The sequence below is a fragment of the Carassius carassius genome, chromosome 32 (assembly GCF_963082965.1).
Source record: "Carassius carassius chromosome 32, fCarCar2.1, whole genome shotgun sequence".
NCBI lineage: Eukaryota > Metazoa > Chordata > Actinopteri > Cypriniformes > Cyprinidae > Carassius > Carassius carassius.
The window spans coordinates 17,307,928-17,323,135 of NC_081786.1; positions in this window are offsets into that span (position 1 = coordinate 17,307,928).

Below are 15,208 nucleotides of genomic sequence, written 5' to 3' on the forward strand. Positions count from 1 at the left end.
GGAACAAACTGTTCAACAGCACATCATATATAATTTACCTTATAGTACTAAGATGATATCTAAATGTTTAGTTTTATGATCAAAGCTCTGTAGTTTTAACTGTGGGAGACAAAACATATAATGCAATGCAATAAAATGCTGATTAATATACAAACAAATGTTAATAAAAAGCCTGTATGATACATACATTTAAACACAATTTTTAAAAGAAATTATGACTAATCAAAAGTTGCTTCAGTACAGTAAATGTTCATCTAGAAATATTAATAATATAAAAGTTATTCTAACGTTTACTTTATAAAAAATGTTGAATATTTCACAACAAAGCCACACGACTTCAAGGTGGATATTTTAAGAATTATTCTTAAAGGCCTTTTACTTGCTAAAAGACTATTAACTATCAGTCAGCAGGCATGTAGAAGATTGTGTACAGCAATCATTTTTGCCACAGTCTTCATGATGTTAATAAATTAGAGGCCTTATAAATTAATTGATCAAATATGATACAATAGCCTTTAATATTACGGAATTTTTGCAGTGTTAGTGTTGTCGCTGGCCAGTTGTTTTGTATGTTTGAAATTGACAATTTTTGCTTTGCAGTTTTACAGAACTGTCTTACTTTCTTCTTTCCTTGCAGTATAGACAAACAGACAGACAAAGAGAAAAAGAAGTATGCTGTTTTCCCCCAACAGTTGTTCACAATACACTTGGTGGCTCTTTTTATGTCTGCTTCCATCAGCTGATCATGCTGAAACATGCTCTCCAATACCTCCATCTGCTGGTAAGATCGAGTTATACTCAACCAGATGACAGTTTAATGCTCCAATACTCTGGCCCCACTGGGATTGTTGTTTCCTCATGCCCTGGATATTGTACTTAAGAATTATTAAATCAGAATTATGTTTTCCACATCAGAGGAACATTAAAGCCTGAAAGGATTTGTCTTTTAAGGCAGAGGAGTTGCTATTGTGAACGCAAATGTTGTGTTCCAGTATCAATATGAATATATTTTGACAAAGAATTGCATGTGGAGAAATTATTCCAATAATAATGAGGAAAAGGAGCCAAATGGTCAATACACGAATGACAAACAAAAACTAACAACTGCATCAATTTTATATAAAAAAAGAAACCCTAAAAACAAAGATGTTTGGGCTTTTCATTTTGAAATGGTTCTAGCTGATCCTACATTAAAGGTTGGTAAATGTAAGGCCAGCATTCACATGCAAATCATCAATTAGTCCGATTGGCAAAGTTACAAAACAGCTCTTTGTGTTAAGTTACCATCAGTGAGGTAGAAGAGTTGAATAATTCATCGCAATTGTTCATCTTTCTGTAATAAAAGCAGTAGCTTTTGGCTCCTGGATCAGTATATATTTTTATATGGTTGGGATGTGGCAACATTACAGACTATGAATGTGCCCAGTGCTTGTATCATCAGATCTTTTCATTTTCTTTGCCAATTTATTTATTTTTGCTTATTATTTTGTGTTCTTTTAAGGGAAGACTTTTAGAAATTTAAACAGAATGCAAAGCCTTTCTTTTTTTTTATAAAACAGTTTATAATAAGAACATTTCCATGATCAAATATTATTTTTGTGTTGCATTTCACTGTGGAATTTGACAGAGGAAGTCTGTGGGACTTCACCATGCCTTAGTTTCAACTCGTGAAGCATACATAGGGGATCAAAGATTAAGAAATGACTCACAAAATTCCCTCTCTGCCCCATTCTTAATCTAAAATCACCTTTCAGATAAATCCAAGGATCTGACACAAACATGCACCTAAAGGATTTATCCAACCCTGCTGCCCAATCAAAATGTTTTGTTTTGTTTTGTTCTTAGTAGTTCTAATCTGAAGACACAAGCATTTATAATGCAATCAAAGAAGAACACACCTTTCCATTTGTGAATAATGCTATCATTTTCATTTCTTTTCTTGATTAATATGTATTACAATGTTTCTTGGGACATAAACCCCCCTCTGTTTGGCATTCCCGTAGTCGTCATGTCCTAAATACTAAATCATTTTTGATATTAGCAAGGGCAGAGCCTATGGGAATAATAATAATATTTTTGTTCTAATAAAAGGAAGATGGATTAGATAGTCAGGATTGTCATTTTGAATTAAAGAAAATGGTAAGGAATGAAAAAAAATATAAGTAGATTTAGTTCTCAAGGAGACTCAGATATGATAAAATGCTTCAATCTGTGCAGATGACAGAGAGCAGACTGAACCCTTAAATCTCCCCATAACAAACATGTAGGGCTTAACGCTACACTCTGAGCTCATTGAGTTTGGATGCTGAATGCAAATTTTTTTTAAATTTTTTTATCTTCTATTGTCTGCATTTTTTCCTTCTGATCTTTCATTTTTAACCCCCTAACCGTGTATGATGTTCTGGTACACTTACATCTCATTGTGTGATAATATACAGTGCTTTCACACATATTGAAAAAATTCCTGTCTTGTTTCACACACTCTTCTTCCACAGTTCCTTTAGGGCACATCTTACCAGCAGCTGTTGCAGACATGAGTAATGTGTGATTGTTGGCCCATAAAGTGGTTTAAGAAAAGTCCCTGCTGTTGTAGGCCCTGCGCTGTTATTAGAGGCTGCTTAGATTGTGTTCCAAGTCTGTGGCCTTGTATCACCACGCTGATCTCTGTTTTCACTGTGGAGTTTTGAATTCAACTGCCCGATTCCCTACAAACAGGGGCAAAACTGACCTCAGTTGAAGTTGGTGATGACCTCACTTCTGCTTTGAGTGACAAAATTACTGTAGTGTGATACAGGTAGCACCTTTACATCTGTGACATTTCTACATTTATTTATAAACTATGGTTATAAATATAAACATATACATATAAACAGTGTAATCGGATGTAATCATATAGCCATCATCATCCCGAATTAAATCCTATATATCAAACATGTTTGATAATAATTGGGGCTGCCCCGATTTGTGTGCAAGCAGATCGTGAGGTGCAAGATTCGATCGGTGAACGTGTCACACAACCAAATAATCTGCGCCGATCATTGAGACAGATTGAGGTGTTTGACAAGATGTTTGCTCCGATTCTCAGGAGGCTAAATCAGGCTAAAAATCCTGAAGTGTGAGCCAGGTTTAAGTGTGTTGTGTGCTTTTTGTCTTTTGTATTTTTATTAAATTAAAGGGATCATATGGTGCAATTAAAATTTTTCCTTTCTCTTTGAAGTGTTACAAGCTCTTGGTGCATAAAGAAGATCTGTAAAGTTGCAAAGATTTAAGTCTCAAATACAAAGAGATATTCTTTTTAAAAGTTAAGAGTCAACCACACCCTCCTAAAACGTCTTGTCTTAACACGCCCCCACAAGTCTATGTCATGATGTGGGAAGATTTGCATAATGCCACCCAAATGTTCACACAAAAAAAGAAGGCATAACTTTTATTCTCGCTGTTGCCGCCACCATGTTGTGGAGACACTGTGTGTTTCATGTGAAAGCGAAACTACTTTGTTTGGCCTTTCAAAAAGAGGACATACTAGAAATCAGTGGTTAAAGGGTTAGTTCATTCAAAAATTTTAATTAGGCCATAAATTACTCACCTTGAAGTCATCCTAGGTGTATATGACTTTCCTCTTTCATACGAATATAGAGTTATTTAAAAAAAAATGTCTTTGATATTTCAAGCTGTTTGATGCCACTCAGGGGGTGTTGCACTGCATCGGTTCATGAGAAGGTTAATAAAAAGCGAATCCATTAAAAAAAAGTGTCTCACAAGGTTCCGGGGGCTGAACAAAGGCCTTCTGTAGCAAATAAATGTGTTTTAAACGCTGGGTTTCTGTGTGTGTCACTTCGGGCATTTTTTTTAAAGAACTCCAACTGGAACCATAGCTTACAATGTTTCTGTGCACAAAAGCTGTTTCTGTTAACTGGGGCAGTTCCAACTTCACAAGGATAGTCTGTCGCTTCTGACTCACAGCCTGTAAGTATGATTTCATATGTAAAGGATTTGTCACTGATGATTCAAACATTGGTATTGAGCAGTGTTGAGTTGTTGTTGTTTGTCGTTTCTCTGATCAAAAAATGCAGACATGGTTTTATGTTTATGAGGGCGTAATACAAACCGCAACACATAAAAAGATAGTATAAGTCATTATAAACAGTAATAATGTCCCCACTGGATGCAACTGTAACAATAAAAACTCCATGATCATGTGAAGAAGGAGCGGGAACCGGCGGACAATTAAATAAGACTTTAATAATCAAAATAAACACAACCCCTCACGGCCGACTGCCATGCACAAACAAAACCAAAACACAAACCAGGCCTGGTCCTCTCTCGTCTGTCACTGTCATCGCTCCTGTTTTATATCCTTCCATCTCCTCCGTGGGATTCAAGACCGGTGGGTCGAGCAGGTGTCGCTCATCTCCAATCACTCCACCAGCCTCGCCCCATTCCCACGGCTCTTGGCCCCGCCTCACTCGTCACAGCAACAAATACCTTGTTTATAATGGGTTTTATTGTTTTTGGTTTGACACTTAAAAATGTATGCATTTAGCAGACGATTTTATCTACAACCCGAATTCCGGAAAAGTTGGGACGTTTTTAAAATTTTAGTAAAATGAAAACTAAAAGACTTTCAAATCACATGAGCCAATATTTTATTCACAATAGAACATAGATAACATAGCAAATGTTTAAACTGAGAAAGTTTACAATTTTATGCACAAAATGAGCTCATTTCAATTTTGATTTCTGCTACAGGTCTCAAAATAGTTGGGACGGGGCATGTTTACCATGGTGTAGCATCTCCTTTTCTTTTCAAAACAGTTTGAAGACGTCTGGGCATTGAGGCTATGAGTTGCTGGAGTTTTGCTGTTGGAATTTGGTCCCATTCTTGCCTTATATAGATTTCCAGCTGCTGAAGAGTTCGTGGTCGTCTTTGACGTATTTTTCGTTTAATGATGCGCCAAATGTTCTCTATAGGTGAAAGATCTGGACTGCAGGCAGGCCAGGTTAGCACCCGGACTCTTCTACGACGAAGCCATGCTGTTGTTATAGCTGCAGTATGTGGTTTTGCATTGTCCTGCTGAAATAAACAAGGCCTTCCCTGAAATAGACGTTGTTTGGAGGGAAGCATATGTTGCTCTAAAACCTTTATATACCTTTCAGCATTCACAGAGCCTTCCAAAACATGCAAGCTGCCCATACCGTATGCACTTATGCACCCCCATACCATCAGAGATGCTGGCTTTTGAACTGAACGCTGATAACATGCTGGAAGGTCTCCCTCCTCTTTAGCCCGGAGGACACGGCGTCCGTGATTTCCAACAAGAATTTCAAATTTGGACTCGTCTGACCATAAAACACTATTCCACTTTGAAATAGTCCATTTTAAATGAGCCTTGGCCCACAGGACACGACGGCGCTTCTGGACCATGTTCACATATGGCTTCCTTTTTTGCATGATAGAGCTTTAGTTGGCATCTGCTGATGGCACGGCGGATTGTGTTTACCGACAGTGGTTTCTGAAAGTATTCCTGGGCCCATTTAGTAATGTCATTGACACAATCATGCCGATGAGTGATGCAGTGTCGTCTGAGAGCCCGAAGACCAAGAGCATCCAATAAAGGTCTCCGGCCTTGTCCCTTATGCACAGAGATTTCTCCAGTTTCTCTGAATCTTTTGATGATGTTATGCACTGTAGATGATGAGATTTGCAAAGCCTTTGCAATTTGACGTTGAGGAACATTGTTTTTAAAGTTTTCCACAATTTTTTTACGCAGTCTTTCACAGATTGGAGAGCCTCTGCCCATCTTTACTTCTGAGAGACTCTGCTTCTCTAAGACAAAGCTTTTATAGCTAATCATGTTACAGACCTGATATCAATTAACTTAATTAATCACTAGATGTTCTCCCAGCTGAATCTTTTCAAAACTGCTTGCTTTTTTAGCCATTTGTTGCCCCCGTGCCAACTTTTTTGAGACCTGTAGCAGGCATTAAATTTTAAATGAGCTAATTAAGTGGATAAAAGTGTAAAATTTCTCAGTTTAAACATTTGCTACGTTATCTATGTTCTATTGTGAATAAAATATTGGCTCATGTGATTTGAAATTCCTTTCATTTTCATTTTATTAAAATTTAAAAAACGTCCCAACTTTTCCGGAATTCGGTGTAAAGCGACATACAGTGCATTCAAGCTAACAGTTTTTACCTAACATGTGTTCCCTGGGAATCGAACCCACAACCTTGCACTGCTAATGTAATGCTCTAGCCACAGCAATAGTAAGCTTTTTGAACCTTAAACCACATAAACACATTGCATTACACCAAATACACAAAATAATGTTATTTTTATACTGTTTATCAAAAATGTAATTGCATTTGTTTTGGACCCCTTTAAAATGTATATATTTTTAAAAATATGTCTTTATGGTTTATATTAATTTCTGTTTCAATGTCAGTTTTAGTTTTAGTTCTTTTAGCACATAAAGATAAACTAAACAAAATGGTGTCTTGGCAACTAGCTTAAGTAAAATATGTTTATTTGAAATATTTTACTTTTTTTAATGTTATTTTATTTTACCTAAAAACCCCCCCACAACATTACACTCAAATAAATACACTAAAACACAAAATGCTGGGTTAAATATAACCCAGTGCTGGGTAAAATATGGACAACCCCAGCGATTGGGTTGTTTTCAATCAACAGTTGGGTTAAATGTTTAACCCAACCTTCTGGGTAGTAACCCATTCGCTGGGTCAAAACAACCCAACAGCTAGGTTTGTCCATATATTCCCCAGTGCTGGGTTGTATTTAACCCAGAATTTTTTTTATAGTTTTATTGTTTTAGTTTTAATAGCCCTGCATTTATGCTAGCATTCAACTAAAAACTCATGGATTTAAAATGTGTGGATATTGTAATGACAATTTTTATTAATGTCACAAAGCATTAAAGCTGATGCACATTAACATTTAGAAAATTGGTTTTAAGCAATTGCAGTTGGTTTTAAGGGTATGTGCTCATATTCTTTTCTGATTTCAAATAAGAAAATTTAAGGCAAACATTTGAATTAATGTAGGCCCTGCTGTGCTTCTACAAGCCTACACTCTACTGAGCTGATGAGAGCAGTTTTCTTTAATTCCTGCACCACAATCAATTTATTAATATAGGTAAAATGGGACATCTGGACATTTAAATGCAAGCCATTATGTGTGCTAAACAGATGCTATTTTATAACCATTTACAGATGTTCATATGACCTGTTTCATATGGATGAGGACATTTATTGTTTAACAAGATCAACATTGGAAATAATAATTTCTAATGATTAAGTTGCTATATTTTTGTCTTGGCACAAAATTTTCTTGTTGTTACGAGTTTCTCTGTCAAGCATTTTCTGCAGATTTTTCTGGCACGTATTGTCTTCTAAATGTCTCGCAGTTGATGTGAAGAATTTACTTAAGCATGATTTGTTGTACTTGCCTTTATAAGCATTTGGTTTGTTCCAAAAATCATCCCATCATGGAGTAGTAGGACCTAATATTATTGAACTGGTCCTAGTGTACAGATTTGATGAATTGACCATGTTCTTGTGTGCTTATCTTTTGATTAAATGAAAAAGATGAGATTGTCTGAGGAGAGAGGGGGGAGGCTTCTTTGTAGATTAAACACAAAGACCGAAGCATCCTCGTCAGAAAATATTACATTTACCAAATGTCTTCATTGCGTCTGGGTTAGATTGCATTTAGTTTATTGCTGTTACATGATGAAATCCTTTCAAGTCCTCTTAGGATAGGTGATGTTCATAAGAGAAGGTTGTGTAACCCCTTATACTGTTTATCAAAAATTAAATTGCATTTGTATTGGTTTGTGGCACGAGTATAGCTAATAGCGCTTTTGCATAGTGGTCCCAAAAATAGATGATTTGACAATGAACTGTTGCTGTTCAGGGTTTATGTTAGTCCAAACATGTAATATCCATGCATGCTTGCTTAAAACTCAGAGCAAAAATGATACAACATTTGCTGTGCTTTCTGGAAAAGGGATATGGAATAGCCCCAAAAAGGGATTTTAGTGACAATTAACTTCACTTTCAACTGAGTGACATTAGCAAACTAATAATATTAAGCTTTTTTTATAATATTAGCTTGATTTTTAGCAAAATAAGTTTATCATATTAGAATTTTTTATTGATTGATTGATTGCAGTTAGTAAGATTTTTGGGATCTTTATAAAAGAAGATTCTCTCTTATATTTACCAAAGGCTGAATTTAAATGATCAAAAATACAGTCATTTAAAAAGTGTAATATATATATACATATATTATTATTATTATTATTTTTTAACTATTCTTATACTATTGGGGTCACTGTGTATGAAAACCATTGGTACAAGCTAAGCCTAATCTTGAGTTAGATTAGTGCTTCAATCTTGAACTCATAAAATAAGAAGATCATATAATTAGAAAATACAAAAACAATATGTTTCACAATATGTGGATGCTGAAGTCTCCTAATCCGGTCATTGATTTTCTTATATTGTACCTCATCCACTATAGTGGAAAGTACTAAACTGCTTTGTTATGGGTCTAGACAATATTCTGATAAGAGCTACTTGACAAAGGCAAATGGTGAACATAAATAATTAATATGTGCAAGGATGCCAAGAATATGTAAGACGAGGGAACCTAATGGTATAACGATCAGATTACACCGATAGAAAAAAGCTTCTTGAACATCTAGAGAAGTTTTATTCATGAAGGAGACATGTGACACTTTTCTGACTTCCTAGCGGATTCTTGCGGAAATATCACGTCATGTCAACACGCTGATAGTGATTGAGAATGTGCTTTGCCGTGGTGCCAGTTGGCATGCTCTTGTGTTCTTTCCATGCTGCTTATGCCTCCACAACAAAAGCTCTCCTTCAGATGACCTTCTCATAGCCCAGACGTTCATGGTTTCAAGGGAACAATGTGTCATTGTCTTATTTATGGTGTGTGTGGGCTCGTGCGGCCGTGTGTGTTTGAGCGGCACCATCTTCCTGGCATCCCAAGAAGCAAGGAGGAAAAAAAAAGAACTGCATTGTCCATCTCCCTCAATAGCCTTCCTAAATTGGACTTTGATGGACATAGCCCAAGTGACAACTGCGAAGGGGGCTGACTAAATGCTCTATGCTGTAACTTCTTCCATGGCTGCCTCTCCTCTTCCATTTATTGTTGGCTAACAGCTGTCAGATACCTGGGCTTGATCTGCATTGTCTCTTAACTAGCTTGGAAACAGTTGTTGAGGAACGCACGCCATGGATGCCTTAGTGAGTCTCTTCTCAAAGATAACATTTACGTCCAATGCCCTCACCCCCGCTGATCCTTTCTCCTGAGCGCACTTTGATCCAAGGAGTCCTGGTTCACCCCAAGCATTAGCGTATTACTGGGATCGTCTCTGTTTATACAATTATTACCTCCGGTGATCCTCTAAAATATGATTAAACAATGACAGATGGCGTGTCCATCACTGGTACCGCCACTCTTCAATTCTAAAATGTCATTCGGGAACCAACGAGCAGATCGAAAGATAGTCAAGATTATTACGATCCCTTCTGGCCAATTAGTCCTTCGACACCCACCCATAGTTCTCTCACCACCTTTTATTTTTTACCTGGAATGGTGTGTCTCTGATATGTTATGTGCCGTTTTTCTACTGCAGGAAAAAGGAGGTTATTTATAGCGGGGTACAGAGGAGGAGAGTTCTTGGAGGGGTGTCTATTTCATGATAAATGAAATTCCTTGGCCATGCCCGCAACAATTGGACTGAGAGAGCCAGGCAGCTTAAAGATTAGAGTTTGCAGGCTGCAGCTGTCCAGCTTGTCATCCCTTGTCTTATGGCACCTCAGCCTTCACACATTTATCCCACAAACAAAGGTTACAAAGAGCATAGATAGTTGATGTCGGCCACATCAAAGACCTTTTGTCAAGTGTGGTGACATGTGAGCTGGGAAAGGAGTTAAGTTTGTAGTTTCTTTGGCGGCTACCTTCTATTAAGCCCTGTCACAAGCGGGGATGCCATTAAACTGGAAAAATAATGAAGCCAGGAGACCATATTTCAGATGTTAGAGTGGTGCTTTATTCAATGTTGGGGTTCCTTAAAGGCATAGTTCACCAAAAAATGGAAATACTGTCATCATTTAGGCCTACTGTTCTTTCAAACCTGTATGAATGACTGACTCTCTCTTGCATTGAACAAAAAAGGTCAATATTTGAGTGATATTCTGGTCACTTTTTTCTTGTCTAATGAAAGTGAATGAGGACTGGAGTTGTCCAACTTCAAAAAGACGTAAAAGCATCATAAAAATATTGTAAAAAGTGACCCATGCAACTTACACAATGTTCCAGGTATTCTGAAGCCATATACAATTGCATTGGACAAAAAGGAGAAAAAGACCAATCAAGAAAGAATCAAGTGGTGCATTGAAAGAAGGATATACTCACAAATCTGACTTCTTTCATGGATAATTTCTGTGAATAATAAAAATTTGGTCTGTGTTTTATATTGAATTTAGGTTTGTTCCTTACATTTTATGGGCTATTTTTTGTTGTTGCCATTTTAGAGTTTGAAAGCACTCATTCACTTTTATTACATAGAAAAATATAGGTCAGGAATTGTTCTGTTTGTTTTTGAACAACATGACGGTGAGTAAAGGATGAGAGAATTTTCATCTTTGGGTTAACTATACCTTTAAGACTTAACTTGTCTGGCCTTCTTGATAAACAGGTTCTGAACCTTACAATGAGGGTTGTAGGCCACAGTATTATCAAAGACAGGAGACCGTGTTATGCCAAGTCCAGCTCTCTTTGGTCAACCTATCCTGCTTACAATAAAATATAATCATACTCAGAAATAGTTCCTGGGAAGAAGACAGGTTTGCAATAATCCCTCCTCTGTAAGGTAAGTAATAACCTGCAAGGTTAAAAAGATATTAATCTTTTTAGCTTACTCGTAAGAAGATTTCACATAGATTTGATTGTGGCATTTCTAAAGCAGAAGGAGATTGGCAAAGTCAGAGGTGTGGGTTCATAGTACCATGATGCCAGCGGTTTCATAGATAATCTCTAGACATCTCAGCATAGTCTGTATCCCACAAACTACACCGTTTCATTTTGTTTGGTCTGTATAGACATCTTTAAATGAATTAGCCTTGGTTTCCGGAGGTAAAGCAAACAAAATGGATTTACTATACAACAACCTTGTCGGAACTAGATATTGAATATCTAGTTATTCTCAAAGTAGATTTAATCTGACTATCGTGGACCCTAATGAAATTTCCCCACATTAATACTTTATGATCATTTAATCTTCAGTTGGTAAATTCCCAGTTGATGTACAATTATTGGGGTTGACTGGAGTATGAGTATGTGATACAATATTACAATCCCCTGGGCTTCCCACTCTTTTCAATGATAACAATATGCTAATCTTCAGAAACACCCATAGAAAATATAATAAGGGAGCTAATAACAGTATGTTAGACCACCCACTAGAGCTATTTGGCAATACTTCACATTGCAGAAAAAGGGCTCCAGAGTGCAAATGAAATTGTCGCAAATATGATGACAAAAATTCTAATTTGGGACAATAATTTAAAGGAAGACTTTTTACGGATTCATCAGATGTAGTGTTGTTAAGGTGGGATCACATTAGTGAAATATCGGCAAAATTTCACCAGTGAAAAAGATCCACAAAGCACCTCTCAAACAAAAGTCACTTTGAAACCAAGCAGCATTCTGTTGGTTAGCGCTGCAAGCTCACATGAAGAACATGAACCTCGTGTCTTGACCTTACAGATAGTCTGGATTCTTATTAAAATGACTGGATTTGGCTCTCAAAATTTCGCAGAGCAGTGTTTCTTGCATGCATCATCGAACACACAAGCCATGATGTCTGATTTGTGAACAAATGACTCTTAGGAACCATTTTTCATTTTTAATGAGTCAAAAGTCCTGTGTTCACAACTAACTCCCTCACTGAACCACAAGCCATTTTCATGTTACATGTGATACGAAATTAATCAGAAACCGTTACTGTGATAGGTATAGGAACCAGTGGCTTCCACGTCTTTTTTTTTGTCTGGAGCCCTGCATTTTTTTTCCTATTTTATAACCTCAATTTTGGTGCGATGATGTGAAATATGTAGTAAGGTAGCACTGCCCACTGTGTGTTTTAACCTGTGGTTGTCTAACATGTATAAATATCAACCATATCAATGCATCACTCATGAGAAGCTCAGATTAAGGGGGCTGTAACCCAAGCGTTAAAAGAGTACCACGTAGTGTGTTAGGAATCAGAGGCCTGCTCTGTCAAGAGGATATCTCCTTCTAAGGCATGCCTTGCCTTGACACCAGCAGGGCAAGGTTTTTCCTTAGGAGGACCAGAACTAAGTTGTAAAAGTTGAAAATAAAACACACACTTCTTAGTCACATGCCATTCCTCCTCGCCTTTGTCTTTCTTATCCATTGTCTGAGAAACGTAATGCCTGGCATGACAATTAGGAGGAATGGGAGTTGTATGGCCCATGAAATGCTACACAGTTGTTCCTTTTAAAGGTTGTGTTTTTAACCCATTTTATTGAGATTCAAACATCTCATATCAATATTTGAACAGTGTAGTGTTAAAGGTTTAGGTTTTGTGTAAATGTATTACCACATCAGAGTTGTTTTGTCATTGTCATGATATTGAGCAACTGGAAATGCATGATATATAATTCAATTGATTATCTTTGGATTTTAGAGATTTTATTTATGGGTATTGGTCAGTATTGGATTTTTAATTGTTAAAAGTTAATCTACAAAAACACTAATAATTTAATAATTATTAGTAGAAAATCTCAAAATGAATCAATTTGTCATACTGTACATTATAATGTTGCAATGTGTAAATTCACTTTAGTTTTGCCCTAAGTCTTTAGTGTTTTATTTTTAATTCATGTGGAATAAATAGTATTAGTGATGTTGGCCATAGCATTAAAATAAATATCAGCATTTCAGTATCAGCCACAAGGCATGTCCACTTGCGGCAGGAGAAATTGCAACTTTTCTTTTCTTTTTTTATCTTACAATGTATTGCATATTTTTCATGTTAGTACACAATTTCGTTTTTATATTTTACTTTAAGATGGAAACAGGCTTCCATACTGAAGAGGCCTCAAATGCTGACACATTGTCTTTGAGCAAGGCTTTTTCTCTGTGTAGAGCACTTTAACATTACATCTGAACATACTTTGACTTGAAACGCAAAGTAAATCACGTTGGTTTCAAAGCACATGATACAAAATACTAAATAAAGCTAGTTTGTCTAGAAGTCTTCACATCAGAATGTCTTTGCTCAAATACACAACACAGACAAGTAGTCATGGCAGACTCTAGGGCTTTAAGGCACACTCATAAACTTCATACAGTATGTATCAAGAAAAGAGAGTCACCCTTAGAGAATACCACTGAGGCACATTATCAAATATGAGATGGTGGTCTTCGCATAAGAAAACTCTGGAAATGCTAAAAAGAGGAGGACTTGGAAGTGAAACAGAAGCCAGTTGAAAGTGAAATGCTTGTGGCTATTCCGCCTCTCTGATTTAAAAGGTCCGGCTTTGAGTTGGCATGCTGAAAACGCTCAGACTTGAAAGGCCCTATTGACTTTTTAATGATCTTATGTGGCTCTTAATTAATGACGGGCTTGTGGTCTGTCCTCCCCCAACATTGGAGGAGTGAGAACTGACTCTATTAGCAGAGAGCATGGTAATGAATCTGCCAGCAGGTGTCACTAAGTCATCTGAAACATTAGCCTTTTCTAAAAGGGGCAGATAGGGAGAAAAGGGTGTTTTTTCTTCCTTTGTGTAATTAAATTAAGTAGCATTAAATGTTACAAAACAAACATTTGAATCAGATTCTGTTATATGGGTTAATGATATTATGCTAATTTCTCCCCCCATATCTATTAGTTTATTCAACAGTGCATAAAATGACTTGAACACACCTCTTTCATGATGAGCATGTTTTTAATTAAATGTCATTTACATTCTTCCAGCATCTCCACAAGAACTGTTTATCATTTGGATCACTCCGATTGTACTCAAGGATTTCTTACAGTGTGCAATTCATCCATTCATTCAATATGAGAATATAGTTTATGTAGAATGTATAAATGTTTATTTTAAACTGGAAATAATATCATAAATAGGACCCCTGCTGTGCACTTAGTACCACATAGGTCATAAAGCCTTTTAAAATATTTATTCCCCTTTTTACGACAAAAAAAAAAAAGAATGCTAGTTTAAGTTATAAAATGTCATTTGGTGCAACCTCCCAAAAACTTTATGTTTAAAAAATATTTGAAAGGTTTGAAAATAATCAATAATTCTGTGTATGCCGATGTGCAAGAATGTTTTTCACTTGATGGTTACACCACATGACATTTTTATAAAGTCATTACACTGAAAGTTCAAAACCATATGGAACCAACAAGAGTCTATTTTTAAGAACTTGGACAACAAAATTGCCAACCATTGGCATTTTAGCATCTTTTTTATGTCATTTTGTTTCATATAACCTCATATAATGGTTCATTATAATATAAAAACACAAACTGAATAGAGAGATTACTCGAGCTCAAGCAAATATGAGGCATAGCGAATAGAAAACATCGGCCTAACATCTACTTTTGGCTTTACTGAACATACCATCATGTTTTCTGGAACCCTCACCGGTAACATCTGCCGGCGAATGGGTTCGAAGTTGTTGAAGACACTCGGCAGATTCCTCGGCATGTGTGAGGTGACAGACCCATCTGTCCTCAGAGGGACCTTTCACTTACCCATTTACCCAAAACACACTTTTGCTCCACGCTCCTGATTCTCCCCTTGGTTGCCATTCGGCCTGCACTGCCATTTCCAGTAATAGGGCTTCAAGCGTGATCACCTCCAAGCCTCCTCATCGGAGGGGCAAATGGACAAAACTTGTTTTGGCAAAAGGTGTTCATTCTCTCATCGGGGCACATTTCGCCTTGTTTTCCCTCACTCTGTCTCGCTCCTTTTCCTCCGTGCCCCGGTGTGCGGCGGTCCTCTGCACTTGGCTAGACGTGGCAGGCCAGTTGGTACTTGAGCAAGGCAGTATCATCCCACCAGCAGCCCTCCTAACAGCCCCCCAGCTGGGAGAGAGCAGAGCCCTCATAAA